The following is a 24,852-nucleotide window of genomic DNA, read 5'->3' on the forward strand; positions in this document are numbered from 1 at the left end:
CTGTTTCTCATTCTTATTGTATTTATGATTTTTCAGGAAGTGAAGACAAAAGCTATGTTAACTATAAGTGTATTCACTGTACCATCCTTTAGTCATGTGGCTTCTATCTAGCTCTTTCGCCAATAGAGTAGTCTTGAGGCCATCACCTTAATTTTATTACAAAAATCTACATAATTGCAAAATCAAGAGAGTATTTTACATTTGCATAAATTTGGCATTTCTATAGCCTTTTTTATCTCTCCTTTTCTCACAGGAAAACTCAATGATGTTGCAAGATAAAATCAGAGAGGATGTAGGGAAAGAAGAAAAGGTTTAGTCAGAGAGACGAAGTGTAGCTACATAATACATTTAGAGTGCAGAAAGAGAAGATTAATGATGACAACTAAGGATTGAAAGAACGATTGTGTTTTGATGAAGATTCAAAACATTTCCAGGTGGAGTAAATTTTGAAAGGTCATAAAAGAAATTTATGAAGGACTTGGTTTCCACTATTAAACTGATCATCCATTTAATGATTTTCAAAGTCTTAAAGTCAATATTAAATTTTTCTTTAATTTATAGTCACAGATAATTGGTGCTTCCTTGAATGACGTGCTGCATCCTTTGTAGCGCAAAGGGGGGTATTTATAATGTTCTAATTTATGATGTTCAAATCTCAACACAATGTTGCTGGCATAAAAATATTTAAACATCTCTAGCATGGAAATACTAACCAAATACTCTTTGAAATGTAGTAAGGACCAAAGGAAATTAGACTTAGAATTTGTAATAAAGGGAAATTAATTTTCTAGCATTTTTTATCTTTTATCTTTTATCTTTTTTTTTTTTTTTTACATATTTTTCTATAAAAAAAAAGTCCATTCATCTGGTATTCAGTCTTTGAGCTCCATGGCAATCTCCCAAACCTACATGGTTTCAATGGGCATTTTCTGTGCTCATCACATGTGCAGTAGCTTAGTTGCCAAGTAATTGATGCTGTGTGTCCAATCGTGATTTTGTGTATGCTAAGCAAATACAATGTTGCTGAGCTACACAGAAGCTCCAAATGAACATTTTATGCAAATCATTTGGACTAACTCTTTCTCACATATATCCTAAAATATATATGTGTAAAACAAAAATTCAAATCTAGTTTTCTTTGCTTGTGTTCTGGTCACATTCAGAGAAATCTGCCTACCCCTGCTATCATTGAACATTCACAGTGAATTAATAAAATCCAGTAGGCTAGAAGATGGTTACTGTTCCTGATTAGATTTACGGTCTCAATGAAACCATCCAACATTTACCCAGAACTTTCAAATATGGTAAAAATAGAGAAAATGACAACTAAGGCAGGTTGAATATAAGTGGAAACTCTTCTCTTAAGTTAATGATTTTGCCCTCAGTATGACACCCCTTACCAAAAGACTGCTGGTCCAAGGGCTTTTGACTAGTTTGCCATATCTCTCCAGTCTCAATCAAGTAAGCATCATTCTCCTTGCCTATGTTGTTACATGAAGATAAGATATACACACAGATTCCTATATTCCTTCCAAAGAAGAATAAGTACTTATTTTTGTTCTTTAATATTTATTCTCCTGCCGCATCTTCAGACATGCTATTCCTTTACTCTTTGTTAGCTAAAGAATGAGATTCTCAAGATCTACTTACATTCATCTATAGTACACTAGTATGAGGCTCCCTTGATACTTGTTAGTTCTCACATCACCAAGAAAGAGGGTCAATAGCTATGCTGCCTTGAAGTGAGGTTGAAAGTTGGCATCAAGTTTTTTCTTTCTGCTTGATTATACCTTGGTACTACCTTTTCTTTCTTCAGAAAACAATCAAATTATTTCCTCTATCTTAATGACAGTTATCAAAGCTTTCTATTAAGAAAGCAAACCACAAATAATGTCCATAACAAAGTATCACAATTTGATGGACAATTCCCAAGTTATTTACATTTTCAAATGGGATAAATATATTGTCCCATAAAGAATTGACTCTGTAGGTCAATCATGATAAATCAGGTCCATAAGAGAAATTTCCTTTAGAGAATGAAGCTGCTGCCTGCCTGCTGTACAATGTGATCTACAGATGTATTACAGCAAAGTAATGAGTGGTGACTGTCCCTCGCTGAGTTCCTGTAGCACGATGAAATGACTTGTAAATATGCTCTCTCCTGTGATTCATAAAAAAAAAATATTTTATTCTTCTATTTTCTCTACTGAGGAAACCAGAGGTGTTTAGATGCTAAACTGGTCAAAGACACACAGCAAATTAGCAGAGTTTGAATCCAAGCCTTCCGTGTCTAGAGCCCCAATTCTCAACCACTGTCACCCTCTTTCAGAGGGACAGTTAGATCTAGTGATGGTTGAGGTGACTTGGATTACTGTTTTAAGTAAATTAATTTAGAAGAACAGACTAATATGGGAGTCCCTTCACAATAACGACAGTTGATGATGAAAGCGCCTCAGATGGAAGGATTCCTGTTGAGTACTCAAAGATGTTACGAGTAAAGGAGTACAGGGAATCAAATATAGTAATGAAATCTGCAAATGCTTTAATATTTATTCAAATAAAGTAATAGCAAAATCCCTTAACTAAAATGACACCACATCTCTCCATTTAAAATTAGCTCAACAACTACTCTGATATTAATCTCTATTTATCTTGATTGATAGATACATTTCGAGCATTTAGGCGAGTGGGCCCTCACCTCACCCAGGTAGCACAGGAGAACTGGCTCTGGTGGTGTGAGTAAAGGTGATCCAGGTCAAGGTCATGAGAACATGAGAGTAAGAGGGCTGACCCCACCCCCTTGCTGGCTGCAGCAATGAGTGAGCTAGCCAGGGCAGTGATGGAGAGACTTGTCTTGCTGATGTAGGTACTGGAGATCTGGTGGGCAGACAAGTTCAACTACCAACCAGGCCAAAATGCAGGGCTTTGAGTTGGCCTGCATCAACATCTACCCCACCTGTGATCTGCTGGAATGTAGAAGTGTATTTAGTATTGCTAATTACTAAATTATCCCGATATGCAAACCCACATTCACAATAGTCAAAAATAACACACTTGATGGATGTTAGATGTGCATAAATTAATTTTCTTATCATCATATCAAGGGGTTCAAATTATTTGAGAGTAGCCATCTGAACATAGCTGAGCAGTATTGGAAACCCACTTATGCCAGTTGTGGTGGCGCGTGCCTTTAATCCCAGCACTCAGGAGGCAAAGGCAGGCAGATTTCTGAGTTCGAGGCCAGCCTGGTCTACAAAGTGAGTTCCAGGACAGCCAGAGCTCTACAGAGAAACCCTGTCTCGAAAAACCAAAAATAAATAAATAAATAAATAAATAAATAACCCACTTACTTGTCCTGTATATCAAGTTAAATCAAGGATCTACGATAACAGGTGAAGGTTTATTGTTAGAGATATCAGGCCACACTGGAAAGAGGAGGAGACTGTTAATTTGTCAACAGTCGGATTAAGTTTGGGTAGAAGTAAATAAAGTAGCATGGTTTTGTATGCAGTATGATAAATACATATGAAAGATGAACACAGAAGGCAGCTGGATGGATAGAGTAGAAAATATTGAATATTTCTGTCTATATAATATTGCCAGTTTTTGATTATTATCCTGTTCTATGCAAAAATTTATGTTGTACCTTATATACAATAGTGAAGAACTTAGAAACGTAATATTCCCTGATATGTGTGAAAAGCTGAGGGTATTTCGGCTTTGCTGCTTTCGCACGTTGTTTTTTATTATTGTGTGTTCAGACATTATAAAATGCACCAACCTTGAACACTGCATTTTGCTTCTTTCACTTCATCTAGAAAATAAAACAAGAAGAAAAAAACATGGTTAGGGCCAATTAAGTCAATGGAGATACTAAGAGAGGCATCTTGTTAAAAAAATTAATAAGGTTGCCCCACTTTACCGTCGACAAAGGACAACAATTAACTGTGTAGGAAAAAGTACCTGATAAAATTTTCAGCTTTAATAATTTAAAAATGTTTTGTGCCTTTCCCATCTTGTGATAGCTTGCTACTGTGAAATTTTTGGTGGCGTAACCATTATGGAAGTGTTTAATAAAAAGTGATAAAACTAAGTTAATAAGCAGAAAATTTACAAGGCAGAGATAGGTGGGATTTCTGGCATGCTCTGGTCAGCCAGTATAGCCTTACTTAGAGAATTCCAGGCCAGCAAAACTATCTAAAAAATAATTGTGTACGCAATGTTTAAATCAACTCATGGAAGGGTGCCATGCTGTCACGATACAGTTTTTTTTTTCCATAAATTTGGGCAAGACTACTTTCAGAGGACATTGCATTTACTCCTGAATTCTGATCAGAATCAAGTTTTCATATCTTTCCCTACTCACAAGACCACTCCCCCATCCCCTGCCTCAGTAATCAGTTCTCCTTATGGGCCAAGTGATCACTGTGCTGTTTATAACTGTTCTACATTCCTTATGGAAATTGTGATTATGATGCTGAATATTCAAACTGCAATATTCAAACTGCAAGCCACTTTTCTCAGGGAAATGGTAATTATGATAATGCAATATTTACCCAAACAATGTGTTCAAGTCATTGTTCTCTTTGAAGAATGGGAGGTGAAAGAAAAACGCTGAAATAAATCAGCCTTTGGGATCCCAGGCATGTCTCCAGGAAAACAAATGCTGTTATTTACAATGTATCACTATCAGGTTTACATGTGTAATACATGCAATGCACATACATTTCATAGGCATATGTCTAAGTTATATAGGTTCAACTACATCATGAAGTAAATAGTATCCTAATTTTGTAAATGAAAAGCTTGAATGTTTTGTTCAGCATCATGATCTGAAGATCTACATTAATACATATAACATCACTTTACTAATGTTCAAAGTTTGCTTTTAAAAATAGTAGTAATTTATTTTGAATAAAAATAATTTGGCGGAATGGATCTCAATACTTAAGTTTATACTAATAGAGAAGTGAATCCAATTCTCATAATAATATTTACACAAGAACTGCTAATAGGATGCACATTTTTATAAGAAGAAAAGGATTTTAAGTATACATATTATAACCATGCCACTGAGTATACAAACTATGACTTTTCAGAATGAAGAAATGAAGCATAGGTCCAAACCCAGTTAGGAGGAGCCTCCCTCAGTCGGACAGGTAGCATGTGCTTTTGATATTCACAGCTGCAAGAAGGACTCAAGCCACAGCCCTTTTTTATTAACGAGCACAGTTTGAACTTGCTGTGCACAAATTCTTTATAGAGACAGCTTAAACCTCACAACCACCATAGAGGTGATTTGATTTTTCGGTTAACAATTTAGGCTCACCAAATTTATTTGTTCAAAATTTCAAAACTGTCATACGGGCTCTTTAAGGACTTGATGCACACCGGCCAGATTTGGTTGACTGTGAGGAATGAGGAGGAGAAGGAAGAAGAACAGGAAGGAAGAAGAGGAAGGGGAAGAGGGGGAGGGCAAGGACATGGTGGTGAAAAGTCAAATTAGAAAAGGAACTAAGAAACTGAGGAAACGGAGAGTATATAACAATATATAAATAAGTCTGTTTTCAGAATTTGTCCCTTGCTACTGACTTACTTCATACCATATACAGCTTCAGAACTTACTCTTTTTCTCCTCTCTGTTATACTTCAGGTATCTCTCCAGCAAGCCTCATCTGTCCCCCACATCATTTATTGTTTACCCCTTTACAGTACCTACTCCTCCATTCCTCAGTAGTTCTCATTTGTTCCCTGTGGACCATTGAATAATTTGCCCCTGTTTTCTTACACAAGATGGTTGAGGAGCGATCCAAGCTGATGGCCACCATGGAGCGTTACTGAACCTCAATCTTGGCACGATCCTTCGGGGCCACCAACCAGCCATTTGTTCTATGATGATGTCAAATCACATTCAGCTGAGAAAGAGGAGCAATTTGTCTAGACCCAAAAGGAATTCGTCAGGATAGTTGGCGAGCCTGGTTTAGCTATGGCCTTAAGCTCCCTATTTTAGCCATCCCTGGCCTCTAGAAGGTGGTGATGACTGATATGTGCCACCGTACCTGGCTAGCCTTCAGCCTTATTCAATACTATAGTCTACAGGTTTATGACATCAACGCATAAAGGTGCAAAATGTCAGTGAAAGTCCATAGAACTTTTAAAATGAGATTCAGCAGTGGCTACATAATCACATCATGTACTCATCTCCGTATATATGGAACAAACCAGGGATGCTGGCCAGATAATGCAACAGGACAGCCTTTCCGAAGGTATTATTTCAGGTGGAGGTATATGGCTAACTGTTGAAGCACTTGTCTGTGAGAGAGAGACCCTAAATTCAATCCCTACCCCTTCTCAACAATGACGCAGGTGAGGTGTCTCACAACCTCATAGCGGTGAGATATTATCCTAAGGATGTAAGTAAACACTCAAAATCAGTGACTCTTCTTGGTCCCCTGGTTCTTCAAAGGATAGATTATGTGGATCTGGGAAAAAAAGCGGGGACGTCAGAGTACTCAACAAAGAAGTGTTCCTGTTGGTTCAGCAAGGAATTTGTTTCCCATTCCTACAATGAGGCTCTGTACCCCTAGCTACCCTTGTTTGCAAAGGGGGATTGCTTCTATCTCGGGACACAAAAGGAGGCTCATAAATCATTAAGATGTGCCTGATTAAAAACAGACAAACATACACACAAGCAAAAACAACTACTGGGATACTCATAGCAAACAGCTGGCAGCAGAGGGTAAAGCCGCTAAGACATCAGGGAAGAATGAGGCTATGTCCATAAAGGAGTCAAGGAAGTTTAGCATTGAGGCGTGTCACCTGCACTTCCTCATCCTTCCCTTTAATAGGCTATTATAGCAAAGGACACTACCCTACGTAAGTAATGAGGAGAAGGGTTTCAGACGTTTTAGCTGGGGTCACATCACAAGGATGATGACATAAGTTAATGGAGGTGCTGGCCAAACAATGGGATTCTAACATGGACAGTAGAAGAAAGATGACTGGGGATGACAGGAATCAGCTGCGGCCTTGAGACCAGCCCAGAGATAGAGATTGCTTCCAAATATCTTCCTCTTAGATCTGCAGCGGATGAGGTCCCAGCACCGAGAGAAAAAGTGAAAACACACACTTCATCTCTAACCCAGAAACTGACAACCGTTTGCAAATGAAAAAATAATTTTCTCTTAGGGAATCTCTTTGTACAGCAAGAGATTTCCAACACAAAACTAACTCATTAGCATCTTTGTGTATATGATTTTGTCCAGTTTTGTGCTTTAATGAGATTCCTGGGCGGGGAAATGTGTGTATCTTGGTTTCTGTATGTGTTTCTTGTGCTTTTCTTTGGCTCCTTTTCTTTGGTTTGTTTGTATTTTCTATTCAGATATTGTTTTGTTTTACTCTGTTTAATTATTATTCTTTATAAAAAAAGATTTATTTATTTTATTTACATGAGTACACTGTAGCTGTCTTCAGACACACCAGACGAGAGCACTGGGTCCCTTTACAGATGGTTGTGAGTCACCATGTGGTTGCTGGGAATTGAATTCAGGACCTCTGTAAGAGCAGTCAGTGCTGTTAACCACAGAGCCCTCTCTCCAGCCCTTAATATTATTCTTTAGATGCCTGTCTGTTTTCTAAGGAGAGACAAGAATGGTGTGGATGTGCAGGGTACGGGACGTGGGGTGGATCTTGGAGGAGTCAAGGAGAAAGAAACTGAAATCAGAATATATCATATGAAAATAATCTATTTTTAATAAAGAGAATAGAGATTTTACAAAAATCAGAAGAAAAGCAAAGGAAAATGTTTCTCATGGCAGCGTCCTCAGGAAAGGTGGCCTTCTAGGATTGGATAAGTTGTTTGCAGACATTTTATTTTATTTATTTATTTATTTATTTTGTTTTTTTCGAGACAAGTTTTCTCTGTATAGCCCTGGCTGTCCTGGAACTCACTCTGTAGACCAGACTGGCCTCGAACTCAGAAATCTGCCTGCCTCTGCCTCCCAAGTGCTGGGATTAAAGGCGTGCACCACCATGCCTGGCTTTCTCCTCCTTGAGACAAGGACTCATATTCTCAACCGCCTGAAGGACTGATTCTTGGATTCTCACAGCTGGCGTCTTCTTTCAGATTGCTTGTCCCTTGCTTGGGAGACTGAATCCTGACCTAGGGTTTTCTCCAAGAAGTGACAGCCCCTCCTAACCACCCCTCCTTTGTTTGATTGGAGGGACAACTACAAATACGAAGACCCTAAGTGGATAGATCTTCAGAGATTGTGAGGGAGATTTGTCTACATCAAGATTTCAGAAATCAGAAGACATAGATCTGAAAGCAACATGGCTGTGTGTGGTGTCTAAGACAGTATTCTTCCCATTAAGCTATAGACAAAGCTTAAATCGATTTGCATTTTATCTATGCATTTTAAATCAAATGCATTTTATCTATGCAATAAGTACAGATAATGATGGTAAAACTGTACATAAAAAGGCATTATTTAATGCTATTTAATAATGGCAAGTATGTTGCTATTGGAAAATCAATCTATTTTATATATATTAGATAATAATCATTTACTGAATATTAATAAAATTATAAATTTGTAACTGTATTAATTTATAATGGTTTCTTAAAATATAATATATATAAACATGTATATATGTAAATATATATTACTAAATGTATTTCAAGTCTAGTGGCAAGATTATTATGACAAAATTTCCTATTTATGCTAGTCTCTTTTATAAAATATGATGACCTTTATTCACTTAATTTTCTGTTGCAAAAAGATTCAAGATTTCTCTGTTTCAGAAACTTAACAGATTAGTTATGGGACAAGGGCTTACATTTTACGCTATAAATGCAAGAATTTTATCAGGCATGAAATTTAGTCAGAACAGTTTATGGCTCAGTAAAACATTACTGGAGGCAGCCTTTAAAATCAGAACAGAGAGGTTACCTAATTCTAATGTAGTTTTCAAAAAGTATAGTTAGGATTTTATAACCACTAAACAATGCTTCACTCAGTTCTTTAAATTTCCCATTTCTTTATTTTATCCATCAACTCTAATTCCAGATAAAATTATAATTTTTCTGCTGAAGTGTATGTGGCATCAAAGGTTTATTCATGTGAGTTCACCGACTCAAGAGAGCATAAACATAAAAAACGTATGCAAAACATTCCATTAAATTCCTCTAAGAAAAACAAGAAAATCCTAAGAGATTTATTGGGAGTGGATGGATGTCTGAGATAGGTTGTAGTTGTACACAAAAGTGCTTGCTTATAAACCATAAACTTTATTCCCTGATAATTTCATTCTCCAAAGTCACTAACCTAGGTGTAGACTTGGAAATTTCTAGACTCTGTACCTTCTAACCTAGGCCAGAATATTTTCAGCCTCTGAGACTTACTGCTGAATAAACTCACCCTTTCTGAACTCTGGCTGGTTGGTTCAAGTTAGCTGTTCTGGCTCACCAATCTGACTGGTTCAATCTGCCTTCTCTCAGCCTCTGACTAAATTGCTATGCTTGACCTCAAAGTAACTCTAGCAACCTGTTCTAATCTGTTCTAATCTTCTGGTTCCTTCTCATTTTTTAGGTTGTTCTGTCTTCACCTGTGTCTAGCTTGTTCTCTTTTCAACCTGTCTTTGTAAAGCTCGCCTGGTAAAATTGCCTTCTCTCTCTTAGCACTGCCCCTCAGGTAACTTTCCTTGCCTCTTCTCATGAGAGTTGGACATATCCTGTTCTGTAAAGTATTTTCTGACTCTTCACTTTGTCAGCCTCTTAATTACACATCACTTTCAAACTATTCTTGTCTCAAGTTAATGGACAAAATAATATTTATATCATTTTAATGGTAAGTCTTTTGAGGATTTCCTCAAACATCAGAGGGACTTGAAAAGTTGCAAAAGTGCCTCTCCATGGAAACTGCATGACAAGTCCAGGCTATATCACATAAACTTCTTCAAAAGAAGTATGGAGCTAATGAAGAACTTCCCATGAAGAAGTAGTAGGTTCGCTTATCACACATGGCTGAGTGAGTTTTGAATTGAACATATTTCCTGACCTCCATGCACATTTTTTTAGTCTATCTTTTGCCTAATAATTGATAAGACTAAAGAAATGTTTATAGGCAATGATTTTATTCTGAAAATATTTGCTAATAAATAGATTTATTGTCATTTAAGCCTGTAAACCTCAGAATGACAGGGACAGATATTTACACCCATTCATTTTATTGAGTTGGGGGGGATACAATGACATCATGACATACTCACAAGAAGGTTGTTTTGAGTATACCAGAATTAATCTGGTATACCAGAATTCACCGAGATGGTTTGAAGCTTCTAGTGAACTATATCTTAGATTCAAGGATGATAATTACATTTTCCCACAACTCTCAGAACAGCATATGGTACATTTAATACCACAATATTACATGCCTTCAAAGCAGAGAGATAAAGAATGCACACAGACACACACACACACACACACTATACAAATATACCCACACATATGCAAATACACAAACACATATATGTATACTACATATACTCCTATAAACATATACACATACAACACTCACAAATACACACACACCAAAACACACAAATTGCATACATATACATATTCACCTGGGATAATTTTATAACACAAATGGATATGTAAAACAGACATTATCACCATGAAATAATGAAAGCATGTTATCTTTTAAAAGATATTACAAGCTTTTAAACGTTCAAATGAGCAGCAGAGAGTGGGTGGAATATCATAAACAGTGATCTCTGAAGAAATAAGTGTTCTTAAAGAATTTAGAGAAATGATATGGACACAAGAAAGCATGTAGTTTAGGTTGTAGTGGTATCAACCAGAACAAAGTTTATTGTTTGTTTACTGTTCTTTGGTGGGGGCTCACTGACAGAACTTACAAACGTTGCCACAATTAACTAATAAAACATTTTTGTCTAACATATTAGAGAAACAGAGCGATGTAGTTAATGAAGAATGAAGGGCTTGATTAACTGCTTCTATAAGAGCGTTTTCCTTGACCTCAGTTAGAACTGAAATCTCAGGAGTACTGACTCTGTATTCCCAAACAACTATACACAGTACAGAGTCCACAGGCAAGTGTATACAACTGAATAATGACATAGCATTGAAAGAGAATGTGATGCGTTTTCCACAGTGGAGATACTACTTTTTATTTTATTATCCTACCTATAGGAAGCTATGGAGAAGACAGGAAATAAATGCTGATATATCATTAGTTGTCATAGGAAAATAAAGCCTCATATTTTGTATATGACACCAGACTTTCTAGTATCTACAAACAACTAGCATATGATCCATCTGAAGAGCTAGTCACGTCAGAGCATCCTTTTGGCTGCTTTTGTGAACTCCTTTACCTCCTTACTTCGCCCCTTATCCCTTTTATCTCCACAACATGAGGTAGAAGAGAAAGACGGGCAGAGGGGGAATGGGGGTGTTCATCTGGTTAGACTACTTACTAATTAATGAAGAAGTTTACAACAATGCCAGCGACTGCATAAGGAGTTGAATAAGATGAAAGGAGGCACGCAAGTTGTCTTGCAACATATAAGTAATAAATAAATAAATAAATAAATAAATAAATAAATAAAGTTTTACATAGAGAGAATTGGAGCGATTTAAGGAACATTAGTTTTTAAAATCTGTTTCAGGATGGCTGGATGGAGCTTTCCGGAACTTCTCCTTCCTTATGACAGTGTTTGGAGAAGGTCAGGCCAAGTCCTACCCCACACTCTGTTCACAAACTCTTTTTCTGGTTTCTTGCTATAACAGCAGAGCTGAGCCAGTCTCGAGATCCTACATAGAGAGGAGATTTACAATCTGACCATGATAAAAAGCTTACTGTCCCTTGTTTAAGTTAATTCATTTATCCATCTACACCCATTTACTCATTCTTTCATCTTTTAACGGGCATATTTGGAACAAACATATGTAGTGTCTAGTAGGTGGGGGAGGATGACAATATAGAGATAAATCATAGACTGTGTCTTTGTTTTGGCGTCAGATTCTCTTTCAGTAGACTAATAAGTTGAGTGATACCAAATGGGGTAAGTTTGAGAAATAAAGATCATGGATTAAGTTATTAGACTCATTGGCTTCAGAATTTTCTTTGACGTGTAAAATTCTTCAAGGAGGAAAGCTTCCTTGGGATCTTGGAGAAATAACTAGTAGCAAATTTAGAAACTGAAGCTAAAATATAAAAGGCTTGAATAAGAGTCAATGAAAATGAATAGAGAGTGAATAGAGAATGTAAATGAATAAAGAATGGCGGATGTGAGTCTCTGAAGAAAGAAGGTATGTCTGGAAAGATAACAAAGGACATATGCTGGACAACATTCCATGACAACCTTATTATAATATATTCCAGGTTATTTTGTAGTCAGTAGGAAGCTCCCAGTGATGGCAATATGGTCATATAGGGATACTATGTGAACATGTATACCACAGCTCACACAGTAAAAGCCACATGTAGTCTTTTACCAAAATAGTTATACTTAATTCCTAGGGAGTACCTATTGTCCCCCAGAAATCCTTGTGTTTTTAACATCTCGTTTTTCTGTTAATACATCTATACTTTACATGTGCACATCACACTGGGAGAATTTCAGTATAATGAAGGAAGTCTCTGGACTCAGTGAGACCTGGATATAAGTTTATGGCACCCTTATTTCTTAATAGAGAAAACATGGGCAAGTTTCTCAAATCATTTGAGTGATTTCCATTGCATAGATAAGGGAACTGACTCTTAAGTGATTACCTACCTTAAATTTACTTTGAGAATTAGCTAGATTATATAGAAATAGCATTTAACATGTGCTTGGCATTAAAAAAAAAATACCAGTTCAATTTCATAGTTCATAGTCTTCTGATTATTTTGCTATCTCAATTCACTAAAATTGCCAACAGTTATACTCAAATTATAGAAGTAATAATAGAATACCTCTGACATCTAAATTTCCACTTTAGGATATTTTCACATGGAAGAATTCACATAAAACATTTATTAAATATGTCTTTACAAAGAATTATATTGAAAATTATCGTCATTAAATGAGATTAAACAACTACAACATATTATGGTCCATTAATAAGTCTTTGTTTATATTAAGGACAGAAATATTACCCACAGCATGAAGCTTACACTAATGAAAGAATTCATCCTTCCCGTTTGAATGTAAACAATATTTACTGAAAGGACTTAGTAGTTAATAATACTTGCTTTGCTTTTTGATAGCCTCAACATCGCTCTTCAAGTTGCTATAAAATATTTGGGAAACTACATTGACTTTTATGCCTTATTTTGCTAATCTGTAAAACAGACAGGACCCAGACAAGCTCAGTCCACCAGTCTATATCAGGCTTCTAATGAAACACTAAAGTGTTGCTACTCTGGTATCACTACATTGATACTCCCATTGTTTTTCACATACACCTTGTGGGAAATTATAACAGGTAATATACAACTGGCAACGTGCAGCAAAAAGACATTAGTAATCGAATCGTCTCTCCACTCTATAATAAGTCTGGTACTTTTCAATCCTAATTCATAGTCAAGTGCCCTGGTTCCAAATTCATACATCACATGTCTCCATTTGTTCTCTACCTAGCCCAGAGATTGCTCACCTTAGCATGTGCTCACAGCACTTCTCTGGTGGCTTCTGCTCAAATTCCAGCCAGCATTAATAATTCAGTCTGGTGAAACACTATAAATCTCATTTGTACATAAGGTACTAGATTTCTGCATCTTATTTTCCACACACGTCTTCCACCTAGAATGTTTTTATTTCTGTATTACACTGTACAAAAATAACTTAGGAAAGGGAATTAGTGAAAGAAAGACCTTAAAGCCAACCTGCTCATTTAAAGAAGTAGAGGCTGAGAATTCTAATTGATTCTAGAGTAGAAATGAGGGGATTTCTGATTAGTGGATTTGAGAAGGATGCATTCCACACACAGAAACTCCCAGCTAGTGAAATTATAAATATAGACAAGAATATGAAGGTATTTGTCACATCCATGCCTCACCTATGAAATTAATGTTGAATGTTAGCTTGTGTTAATGACACTTGGCAATGTAATTCTCTGTAAGAACATCTGTACAATATTTCAGATAATCCCATGGGTGCGTGGAGCGAGGGAGAAAGTCAAGCAGATAGCACTGTGTGAAATTAATTAGACAGACACTTTACTGTAAGGAAGCTGTGTGCTGGAAAGTGCATCTGTTCTGCATGCTCATTCCTCTTCACCTGCAGTGTTCAGGTTTGCCTACTAGTCTCACATTTAAAAAGAACGTGGGGCAGAGCAGTATGGAATCATATGCAAATTAGGAAAACTAAAGTTATAAAATGTGAGGCTGGTATTACAGCTATAAAAAAGACCCTTGTCTGTATTTTCATAATCAGTAAAATAGAATATTATGGAAACAACAGATTTATTCCTAAATATTACATTGTAAAAATTACTATATTGATGACTTGCATTTTGTTTAAATTACTTAAATGACTTGAAAAAATATAAAAAATGATCATATTGTTTTCATACTATATATAACCATTTGGATCGTTTTTCAGTTTACATTTTACTATAGACAATGGTATGTTTTGACTTGCAGCTATATTTAATTCGATTTCAATTTTATCTTCTTTATCTTAGGTAATTATATTCTTTCTTATTGTCTCATTTTTAAAAATGTATTGTTTTCACTACACATTACATTCTTTAAATTATTCACAAGTATATCTCTTATGCTGATCTTAACATTCTAGAATTTTAAATTCATTTATATTTATATATTTTTTTGCTCTCAGCATTTTTACAAACAGGCTTTAACAAGATATAATATTGCCTTTAAAGAACAATATATTTATTAATTGCACAATATCTACTAAGATTTACGTCTTTTATCATTTAACTATTATATGGCCCTAGAGTGTACATTAGGTAGTTTTAAGGCTTTTCATGATTGAGATAAATATCATGACCTCATGTTCATACAGTTATCTCTACTTCAAATTCTAGGTCCTAAGTCTTTTGATTCTCTGAAAACAGCAGTTCACTCCCTTCTTGAATCCTGCACAGATGTTTTACTAGCTGATGTTGGACTGGTTCTTGATTCTTTTTATGGTGAATCTCTCTCTGTTCATTCTCCTTTTCTTCAATTACTACACCTGCATGTCTGCAGTATTCCAGGCCCCCATGATGGTCAAATTTTCCTGGTGAAATACACACACACACACACACACACACACACACACACACACACACACANATATATATATATATATATATATATATATATATATATANAGAGAGAGAGAGAGAGAGAGAGAGAGAGAGAGAGAGAGAGAATGAAAAATTGGGAAGGGAGGGAGGAAGGAAAGAGGGAGAAAGGGGAGGAGGAGGAAGAAAAGAAAGAAAGAAAGAGAGAGAGAGAAGGAGGAGGAGGAGGAGGAGGAGAAAGGGAGGAAGGAAGGAAGGAAGGAAGGAAGGAAGGAAGGAAGGAAGGAAGGAAGGAAGGAAGGAAGGAAGGAAGGACAGGAATGATTCAAAGGTCGATGTTAAAAGAAGGCTTATTTGATTTTCTTTTCCCTGAAGAGCCACTGCTTTCCATGTCACTACAATTCTGTGACTTAGTTCTTGATCTGAAACGACTTAAAATTCACTTGGCTTGCCCAGACTAGATTTAGTCTTTTCTGTCACTGAAATGTGAATTCACATTCAGGTGAGGTTTGCACAGTGGAACTCACAGTCTGAGGAGGTGGAGGCAGAGTGCTGTGAGCAACAGTGTGCCTGTAGTCTGAATTAGGAAGTGTAGAGAAGGCAAAATACTGTTATTTTTCATGATGCTCTTTTTTTCTTCTAGGCAAACAAAATTAGACTTTGTGCCAGGGAGAGGCAATGTGTAGCTTAGGGAAAATTATGAAGCAGAAGGAAATGGAGTGAACAAAAGATAAATATTCAAAATATAATCATGCCCTGGAAGTCTCAGATGTATTAAATCCTTTATGAATTGTGTTTCTTTTCATGAAATACTAGATATAATCATGGGCAAGTATCTGTGTATAGGCTTCATTAGCATACCCTTCTTGTTAAGTGTAGCAAAGCTTAGCTACAGTGTCACAGGAGGAAAAGAAAATGGACCCAGAGAGAAAAGAGAGATGGCAGTTTAGATTTGTTTGGGGAAAACTACATGTCCCTGGAAACTGTACAGACTTAAATTTTAATGAAATAACACAATTCAATGTATATCTTTTTACATAACATTAATAAAATACTATAGTTCTGGACCATTTGGGATCTCTAACATGACAGCAACAGATAATTGTCTTTGTAAGGAATATCAACAAGCAAGAATGTCTGTTTTTCTTTTCTTTTCTTTTCTTTTCTTTTCTTTTCTTTTCTTTTCTTTTCTTTTCTTTTCTTTTCTCCCTCCCTCCCTCCCTCCCTCCCTCCCTCCCTTCCTTCCTTTCTTCCTTCTCTTCTTTCCAAATGTTAGACTTTAATATTGGAAAACTTGAAACATACACATCACTGACTTAAAATCTTCAGAATGACTGAGGACTACCTTTTGGCAAAGACTTGATGAAGTATAGTGCTGTGCCACCCTCAAGTATTTGTGTTTAAGTTTGTTATAGACTTAGTTTTTAAGAAAGACTGTCAATCTATAGTTTGAGCTGGCCAAGAACTAACAGATTATCATCCTGCTTCAGTCTCCAATGGCTTTGACTTACACATATGAGGTACAATTCTAAGTTTAATCATTCAAAAGGAAAAAGAGAAACATACAATTCTCACAGACATTAAGGGATGCACATCTTTATTCTTTCCATCAGGAAGTAAACATGGTAAGGGTCAGTTGCGTGCATACATGCACACACACACACACACACACACGAATGTATGTATGTATATATCTGCACCTCTCCCCATTCCTGGCCTTCTTCCATCTCTGCCACCCTCTGTCGATGTGTTTGAGTTTTCTAAAACTTCATAAGATATTTTCTGCTTATAGCTATTGAAAATGGGAGGAATGTGATTAAGATGCAAACCCATGACTCATTCTGAAGGCAAAGGACATATTATCGGAGGTTTCTATTTTATTAAAAAATGGCTACATATTAAAAAGAAAAGTGTCCTAAAGTCTTCAACTAAGGAAAATCAAACATTTTCAGTATACCTTGAGAAAAAAAAAGTCATACTGGTTACATATACCTGGGATCTAGAGCTAAACACTCTGTAGGCTGAGGAAGATGGATTGTTAGTTATAAGACAGCAGGAGACCAATTACAAGACAACCTGATTAAACAGGAAGTCACTAAAACACAACAAAATAAAATTCCCAAATGGGAACAAACACAGCAACAAAAAAACAACTATAAATTAATATGGACTTCTTAGAATAAATCCTGGGCATAACTGTCAAAACTCATTAACAAAATACTTGCTTTAATTCATATATGAAAAGAAGTCTATCACACAAGTTTTAAACCTGCAGAATATATAAATTCCTCAGATTTGCTCTTGCATAAATATCAATAGTATCTATAAACATTGTATGAAGGATAAAGAGTTATAAGATAATGATCACTCTGTGCCTCACATCCCATTTAAGTACTAGAATTTCCATACCCTCACTAATGCCCCATGATTACATCTCTGACAGATGCTCGTGCTCTCCCTGAACACTGAATTGCAAATTTAGAAATTTATTACCACCTCATCGCTTCTTATAATTTTCCCACTCTGGTTAATATCTCTAAATATATATCTAAAATGTTTTAAAGTACTATTTTATTTATCCTTTGGTAATTTCACAAATACATTTTAATTGAAATATATGACATCACATTCCCCTTCGTTTTTCTGACACCCAGTATCATGTTCTATGATGGAACTGCAGTGTTTTACACAGGGGTGGAATGTTCTTTCTAGTGGATGTACACACCACACTATATGATATTCTTCATGATTCAGGAAGGCTGGAATGTGTAAACTGCACTGCAGTTGAAGATTGTAAATAAGGATAAAATTATGGAACCACAGATCTTGTCTGACAGATAGGAGAGACTGGGCAAAGATGGAAACTCATTACTATAAAGATTCTTCAGGGTCTAGAAACAGTTTGAAGCTCAGTCAGACTGTGTATCCGAGTCACTCTAACAATGGGAGGTTAGTTTTCTGAGAAACAGAAATTTAAAAATTTGTTTGTATCTTTGGCAAATCTTGATATTTAGAGACTTTCAATGTTTTGTTTCACATTGGTTGTCATTTTGTTTGTTTATTTGTTTTGTCCACCCTGTCTCTTACTATTGGTTTTAATGTATCTCTTCCTAGTAAACAAGATTGTTGATACCCGGGTTTTCATCTGTAGTCATGTATAGTACAATATACTGTGAACACCATAGAGATTTGACTTAAGGGTTTGTTTAAAGCACTCAAGTAGAATAAATTTAAGCCACAGTCATACATAGGGACCTACTTGCAGTTACTAAAATCCACAAGGAGTTTCGTTTTTTTAATATGCCAAATGTCAGGGCTAAAGAAGGCAACGATTTTTTGTTCTACTCTGGAGTATAAACAGTATATTTGTAATTTATCTTACAAGCATTCTAAGATTCTCTGGTATAGCTCTTTTAGATTCTCATCTTAGAAAAGTCCTCAAGGATCTTTATCTAGAGCAGTTATATTATTCCAATAACAAGAATGATTAAATCTAAAATATCTCAGCTAGTCTTTGTACTTATGAAATTATGACATTCATCCAGCACCATGTCTAAGGATGGTATATTATGAGAACAATTCAATCATAATTTATCTTCCAAATATCTTCACTTTATATCTTCAGATATTTCCACTCACCCACTGAAATGAAGACAGCAATTTTGCACTAGAATCAAACAGTACTAGGTAGGAAAATCTACCTTCCATAAAATCATGACAGTCATGGCAAAAACACAGTACTCTCACATGCCCAGGGACTCTAGGTCCTTAATTTTTCTGCCCCACCTATCAGAGGATCCTACAGTCAACTCTGCTCACTGTTGTGTCACTCAGCACAGAGAACATTCAGTTTCCTGAAATACCACTTCTGCTTTCCACATCTAAAGAAAGGCAGCCTCCTATTTTATAAATACACACAGGACATTACAGCATGAAACTATTAAAATTCTACAAGCATCAAGGATTTTATTGGGCAGCCGAATACTGTTTTTATTTTAAATTATATATGAAGGGTACAATGAAGAACTGGTTACAAAGTAGATATAAATGTTAATACAGTCCTTGCACTGTGTTCCATTTTCTATACCTTCCATTCCACTCTGCTTGTATTAAGGCTTAGAGAACTGTTGAATTTCCCTGAGTTAATTTAAGACACACCAAAAAAAAAAAAAATCTTTTCCTTTGACATGGAAAATCATGAGCGGTTTGAAACTCTGTTTCTAGACCCTGAAGAATCTTTATAGTAATGAGTTTCCATCTTTGCCCAGTCTCTCCTATCTGTCAGACAACATCTGAGTATTTTGACACCTTTCTTACAGCTCTGTGATGGCCCACATAGTTGAGCAGCGTATGTCTGAGTCCTGTTCTACCTCAGGTCACTGCATCCACATTTCCTGCCACTTTAGAACGCAGCCACATGCAGTGAGCGAATCGCCTCCCCACTGCCTGCTCCAGCAGGTGACTGTGAAATTAAACTGTTTCTTTCAGCACAAGTAGGTTTAGGATGGTTTGGCAAATAACAAAGAATAAAACCTTTTCTATGAAGCCTTAATTTACATCCATGCATAGTAAGTATTTACTCTGGGGCCTGGTATTATTTAATAATTATCTACTTAAATCACTTTATGGATCAATTTATCAAGTCTGAAATAAAGAAATGGCATGACCAACATTTTTAGCTTTGGAGATTATGAACAGCTTCTGTTGATACTTCCTATTGACATGTTCACATATGCACAAAGAATAGAAATTGGTCTACTTTTAATGCTACCTAAATGGAAAAAATAAATAAATTAATTAATAAAGGGAACAAAATGATCACTGCCTGCGTAGACCTTGATGTATATATAATATACATAAGCCTTTTCCTTATACGCATCCTTGTGCCCGTCTCTTCCCTGTAAAATGTGATAATACACATTTGACTTCTCTCAAGTAGAAACTATTCAATGAAGGCGAGGATGCAAAGCAATTTGGCTCCCCAGAGCTGACAATTTTACAAACAAAAGACATTATCGGGATGCTCCTGTTATTATTCAGCAGTGCTATAAAACTTCACAAGTGCAGCCAAAGGGGGGGTGGGGGGTGGGAAGTCAACCTAGCACACCATTGAAAAAGCTTTTATCTTCTTTACTCTCCTATCTTAGATAGAAGCATTAGCTTCAAAAAATACCGTATATACATGACAAGTCAGAAAGGACTATTGTTAGAGATGTAAAAGAAATCTGTATGCGGGTAAGGATCCAGTAATACACACCTCCTAGATGCATAAAATCATGATAATATAGATGCAAATGATTGTCTGAATCATTCTAATTCGCCTTTAGTTTGCTTTCTTAGTTTCCCAATAGGAAAAATCCTTTAAATCCACTTTATTTTGATATGAATTGTGTATAATACAAGACACACAGGTTAGCTATAAAGCTCAATGAACTGAGACAAATGTATAAATCCAAATAATAACCCCTAGACTCATCAAGATGTAGGATATTTTCAGCTCATTGGAAGCTTTCCTCATGCTTCATTGCATAGAACCAGAACTCACTAGAAATTAGGTCTTATATTTAAATAAGTACCATTACCTTGAATTCAGAATTCCCCTGTGTGGATTCCTGAGTAGAGAAATGGGAGCTCTGTCAGCAAGAGTCATCAGTTATTCCATTACTTCTTTTCCTACTATTAGCATTTATTGATGGAATGGATACATATAAACACATTTTTAAAGTCCTTATGAGCCATCTTGTTCCAATTCAATTTTCGTCTGCATGTTTCTTATCATAGCTTCTAATGGTCTGTTTATATGTGGGTGTTCATTTAAGATCTAGCTCATTCACTGGACTTGAGACCCCGCAGTATTAAGAATTACGATCATTTATTTTCATTGTTTTTTGTCTGTATATTCTTCAGCAATGCAAGACACTTTCTTGGTACACTGATAAGTGAATCAATTGGACTTGATAATTATTTTTAGTAGAGTAATAATAAACACCTGTAGGAATCAGGTTTCTCTTAAAGAAGAGAACTAATAGGATGAACTAATGCATGTCTATATTTACTAAGGGAAGTATTAGAATGGCTTACATGCTGTTGTCTGAACAGTCCAATAATGCTGTGTCCTGACAGACAGGTCAAGGATCCAGTAGCTGTTCAGTCCATCAGACTGGTCTCAGGAGTCCCAATCTGGTGCTAGATTCCTAGGGAGCTCCTAGAGCTGTTCGAGTTTTCAGTCCACATTGGGATTCTAAAGATGTAGGTTCTAACATCACCAAAGAAACCCCTCAGGACAGATAAACTGTCCAATAAGTATGAGGGCAAGTAAGTGAAAATCAAAAACATCCTTCCTCTGCGTCAAATTATGTAGGCTGCCACAAAAAGGTGTGGCTCATATCTAGGATGTTTCCTGTGACCTCAAATGATTGACATTTGGAGTGGGTCTTCCCCCTCAAATAATCTAAGCAAGAAACAAATATCCTCACAGGCATGGCCCGTTGCTTCAGTTTTAGGTACCTCAAGACACCACGAAGTTAACAACTAAGATTAGCCATCATAACACCTTATTCATCGTTTACAGTGTTATCAAGTATCTACTCTAGGTAGATGAGCTGTATTGAAGAATGTAAGGATGGAAAAGAATTCTTCCTAAAGATACTTTATCTTATGCTAACAGCTATATGTGAACACAGCTTTCCTGTTGTTATCCTCTTTCGCTGGTTAGATTGTTTCTCTTCATTGGGTTACAGCTGACAATGTGTAGGTGAAAGGCAGGCAGGAGCACTGAACTTCAAAAAAGTCATGCTCCACATTCAACACATTAACTCTGGCTTTGGAGTCACACCCTTTGTCCCTGTGTTTGTGCTTTGCTAGCTGTTTCCCTCTAAGTTGAGGAGTGTCCCTGAGCTATTAGTTATGTCTTAGCAGTTCAGAAATAATGATTTCAATATTATACTAATCATGAGAGGTGAAAGGGAACAGATACATTGGTCCATACATGAGGGAGAGATAGAAGGAACCTGTGCTCTCTGCAGGTGAACCATACTCCCAAGGCCTGTTATTACAACATGTTCCCAGGCTCCAAATCTCTGTCACTTGGTCACTTTTGGTGACCATATTCTACATATTCCTTCTGGAATTAGTAGTGTGAGCTTAAGGGGCTTAGTATGAATTACTGCCAGAATCCTTTTCCCTGAAGAAACCACAAAGGTTTTAGGAGCTGTGTGTCAAAAACTAAGACAGTGAGTGCAAATAATGTGTGTTCTTTTGTGATTGGGTTACCTCACTCAAGATGATACTCCAGATCCATCCATTTGCCTAAGAATTTCGTAAATTCATTGTTTTTAATAGCTGAGTAGTACTCCATTGTGTAAATATACTACATTTTCTGTATCCATTCCTCTGTTGAATGACATCTGGGTTCTTTCCATCTTCTGGCTATTATAAATAAGGCTGCTATGAACATAGTGCACCATGTGCCCTTATTACATGTTGGTGCAACTTCTAATTATATGTCCAGGAGTGGAATTGCTGGTTCCTCAGGTAGTACTATGTCCAATTTTCTGAGGAACTGACAAACTGATTTTTCAGAGTGGTTTTTACCAGCTTTCAATCCCACCAGCAATGGAGGAGTGTTCCTCTTTCTTCACATCCTTGCCAGCATCTGCTGTCAACTGAATTTTTTATCTTAGCCATTGACTGGTATGAGGTGAAATCTCAGGGTTGTTTTGATTTGCATTTCCCTGATAACTAAGGATGTTGAACATTTTTTTAGGTGCTTCTCAGCCATTCAGTATCTGTGAGTTGAGAATTCTTTGTTTAGACCTGTACCCCACTTTTAAAAGGCTTATTTGGTTCTATGGAGTGTAACTTCTTGACTTCTTTGTATATATTGGATTTTAGCCCTCTATCAGATGTAGAATTGGTAAAGACATTTTCCCAATCTGTTGGTTGCCTTTTCTGTCTTATTGACAGTGTCTTTTGCCTTATAGAAGCTTTGTAATTTCATGAGGTCCCATTCGTCAATTCTTGATCTTACAGCACAAGGCATTGGTGTTCTGTTCAGAAATTTTCCCCCTGTGCCCATATATTCGAGGTTCTTCCCCACTTTTTCCTCTATAAGTGTCAATGTCTCTGGATTTATGTGGAGGTCCTTGATACACTTGGACTTGAGCTTTGTACAAGGAGATAAGAATGGATCAATTTGTATTCTTCTACATGCTAACTGTCCGTTGAACCAGTATCATTTATTGAAAATGCTGTCTTTTTTCCATTGGATGATTTTCGCTCTTTTGTCAAAGATCAAGTGACCATAGGTGTGTGGGTTCATTTCTGAGTCTTCAATTCTATTCCATTGATCAACCTGTCTGTTACTGTACCAATAACATGCAGTTACCCAAGATACAATTCACAAACCACATGAAATTTAAGAAGAAGGAAGACCAAAGTGTGGATACTTCGATCCTTCTTAGAAGGGAGAACAAAACACCCATGGAAGGAGTTACAAAATGTGGAGCAGAGACTGAAGGAATGACCATCTAGAGTCTGCCCCACCTGAGGATCCATCCCATATATACAATCACCAAACCCAGACACTGTCGTGGATGCCAACAAGAGCTTGATGACAGGAGCCTGATATAGCTCTCTCCTGAGAGGCTCTGCCAGTGCCTGACAAATACAGAAGTGTATGCTCATAGACATCCATTGGACTGAGCACAGGGTCCCCATGAAGGAGCCAGAGAAAGTACCCAAGGAACTGAATGGGATTTGCAGCCCATAGGAGGAACAACAATATGAACTATGCAGTGCCCCAGAGCTCCCAGGGACTAAACCATCAACCAAAGCATATTCATTGAGGGAATCATGGCTCCAGCTGCATATGTAGCAGAGGATGGCCTAGTCAGACATCAGTGGGAGAAGAGGTTCTTGGTCCTGTGAGGGCTCTATGGCCCAGTGTAGGGGAATGCCAGGGCCAGGAATCGGGAGTGGGTGGGTTGCTGAGCAGAGGGAGGGGTGAGGATATAGGGGGAGGAATTTTTTGGAGAGAAAACCAGGAAAGGGGAGAACATTCGAAATGTAAGTAAAGAAAATATTCAATAAAGTAAAAAAAAAAAGAACTAAGGCAAATGTGCATAGTAATTTATTTAATCTGATCCTTGTTTCAAAATATTTTTTCCACACTAGTTTTAGAAAATGCAATATTCCCAAAGGAACATTTGCGAGTGGTGTTCAAGAAAAAAATATACATTTAAGAACAATGTTAATACTGAGGAAATGTTTGTCTGACAGAGAATGTTTGACTGGGGAGTCTATCAGACAATGACTGATGATAACTAGAGTGAAAGTTTGCTTTGAAGTTGGCCAATAACCGGGTCCATGAGAAACTCAGGGACAGAACGTGATATGCTACTTTCATGAGGAAAATAGAAGACTAACTTTAATGGTTCTTGATAGCAACATTGGGCCTCCACACACATGCTTTCCCACATGTATGAGAACTTACAGACACCTGGGTCCCCCCACATATAATCAACACACACACACACACACACACACACACAGAGAGAGAGAGAGAGAGAGAGAGAGAGACAGAGAGAGAGAGA

At 36.7% G+C, this 24,852-nt stretch overlaps 1 protein-coding gene across 4 annotated transcripts in view; it reads right to left on the minus strand.

Moving 5' to 3' along the window:
* The window catches only part of Lingo2 (leucine rich repeat and Ig domain containing 2), a 1,146,745-nt gene that overhangs the window by 378,457 nt on the left and 743,436 nt on the right, over window positions 1–24,852 (minus strand). For 3 of the 4 annotated variants that reach the window (XM_029533363.1, XM_021222170.2, XM_029533362.1), the window contains exon 5: window positions 3,782–3,814. The exons of the other annotated variant lie outside the window; for it this stretch is intronic. The gene's annotated coding sequence lies outside the window, so the exon portion shown is untranslated. The remainder of the gene's footprint in view (window positions 1–3,781; window positions 3,815–24,852) is intronic. 4 annotated transcript variants of the gene reach the window in all.

The sequence above is a fragment of the Mus pahari genome, chromosome 22 (assembly GCF_900095145.1).
Source record: "Mus pahari chromosome 22, PAHARI_EIJ_v1.1, whole genome shotgun sequence".
Taxonomy (NCBI): Eukaryota; Metazoa; Chordata; class Mammalia; order Rodentia; family Muridae; genus Mus; species Mus pahari.